The following is a 1,989-nucleotide window of genomic DNA, read 5'->3' as shown; positions in this document are numbered from 1 at the left end:
GTACCATTATGGAAGAAGATCTGGGTAAGATATGCACTTGACTCCTCAATACTCAGTCAAATCCTCTTTTTTGACGATTGAATGCATTTCTATAGTCCCATATTTAGTAATCTCTTTCTTCTATATCAAGGATCATCAAAATAAGAAAGAATACTATTTCTATAGAAAATGCCATTTGGGGGATTTCAGTCGAGATACCCGAACAGGGCATTAGTTCGTTCTCACGTTCTTGAATCGATTGGAGTGGAATGATGAATCTATTTCTCCACCTCTTTGAGAATAAATCAGAATTCTGGTGGAGAATGGTTGGATATATGAGATTACAATGACCATTACATCTAATTCGGTTAAGGTCCAAATAATTAGAAATCCTATCTTCTTCTTTTTTTACTATAAAAATACGAACTAAAGAGTTTTTTTCTCTCCGGATCATTAGTTTATGAGAGGTTAAAGTATATCTTTGTTTGACAGAACGAGAATGCGCATTTATTTGATCTTGATCCTTGTGGAGCGAAAGTGAGACTAGACTAGATCTGTACGGCCCTCCTAATAATATCCATAAATGATTTGTTTTTGGTAATAGATGAACATTACCATATTGAAATTCAGGTGGATGATACACATTAGTACTCCAGTGCATTTCTCCATCTGAATCAGAATAAATATGTTTTTGAACCTTCTCTTTAAAATTCAAAGTGGATGTTCCTGTGCGAATCTCAGCAATCACTTGTTCTGATTCAACATATTGATTGTTTTTAACTAAAAGAAAACTTTTGGATGGAATATTTACATTATGTAGAATATCTTCACTCTCAATAGTTACATACAAGTCTATAGAACATAGAAAGGCAGGATATCCATGATGTGTACGTGTCGAATGAACCAAATCCTCACTGAATTTGATTTTTCCATTAGAAGGGGCCGCACATGTTCTGCAGTACCCCCGTGAATACTCCGTTGGTATGAAAAGTTCTTAATGTTAATTGAGTACCCGGTTCTCCAATTTATTGTCCTGCAATAATACCTACAGCTTCTCCTAATTCAACTAGGTCACCATGAGTAGGACTCCGACCATAACATAATCGACAGATCCAAGACGCATTCCTACAAGTAAAGGAAGATCAAATAGATATTGGTTGTGCTCGAAAGGTTATGAATCGATTTACAAGTCCAATCCCAATGTCTTGATTTTGACTGGCAATACATCATGTGCCCGTATATATATTATCTGCTAATACACGACCCATTAATGTTTGGATAAAAATCCTTTCCGGCATCATCCCATTCCGAGGACTCACAGAAATACCCCAGGTTGTGCCCCAATCTATCCGACATACAACAATGTGTTGAACTACTTCAACAAATCTGTGCGTGAGATATCCAACATCAGATGTTCGTACAGTAGTATCCACAACCCATTTGCGAGCTCTGTAGCAAGAAATGATATATTCTATTAAAGAGAGTCCTTTACGCAAATTGCTTTGAATGGATAAATCAATCATTTGTCCTTGAAGGTCCGACATTAAGCCTCTCATACCTACTAATTGATGTACTTGAGATGCATTTCCTCAAGCTCCTGTAAAAGACATTATATGAAATGGATTAAAGGGGTCAATCATCTTAAAATTAAGATTCATTTCTTGTCGCAAATATTCACTTGTAGCATACCATATTTCAATGGATTGGTGTAATTTTTCTACTGCGTGTACATTCCCATAATGATGGTGTTTTTCAAAATCAAACTTTGTTGTTCAGCATCTTGAACTAGCCATCGCTTAGAAGGTATTGTTAAAAGATCATCAATTCCTAATGAAACGAATGTAGCAGTGCTTGGTGGAAACCCAGAGTCTTTACTTGATCCAGGATGTGTAATATATATGCCATTCTGAAGTGATCTATTAATATACTAATAAGTCATTTTATGATAGTTCTATCTATCACTTTATTGTGAAATACCGTATTGGCCTGTTCTGCCATAAGTACCTTCAT

The 1,989-nt window shown here is 35.7% G+C and overlaps 1 pseudogene; it reads right to left on the bottom strand.

The window, feature by feature from the left end:
* Positions 1-768: 768 nt before the first annotated feature.
* LOC111404190 lies at positions 769-1,989 on the bottom strand (annotated as a pseudogene).

The sequence above is a fragment of the Olea europaea genome, chromosome 11 (genome assembly GCF_002742605.1).
Source record: "Olea europaea var. sylvestris chromosome 11, O_europaea_v1, whole genome shotgun sequence".
Classification (NCBI taxonomy): domain Eukaryota; kingdom Viridiplantae; phylum Streptophyta; class Magnoliopsida; order Lamiales; family Oleaceae; genus Olea; species Olea europaea.
The sequence above is the reverse complement of the archived record's forward strand: the minus strand, read 5'-3'. Positions and strand labels throughout refer to the sequence as shown.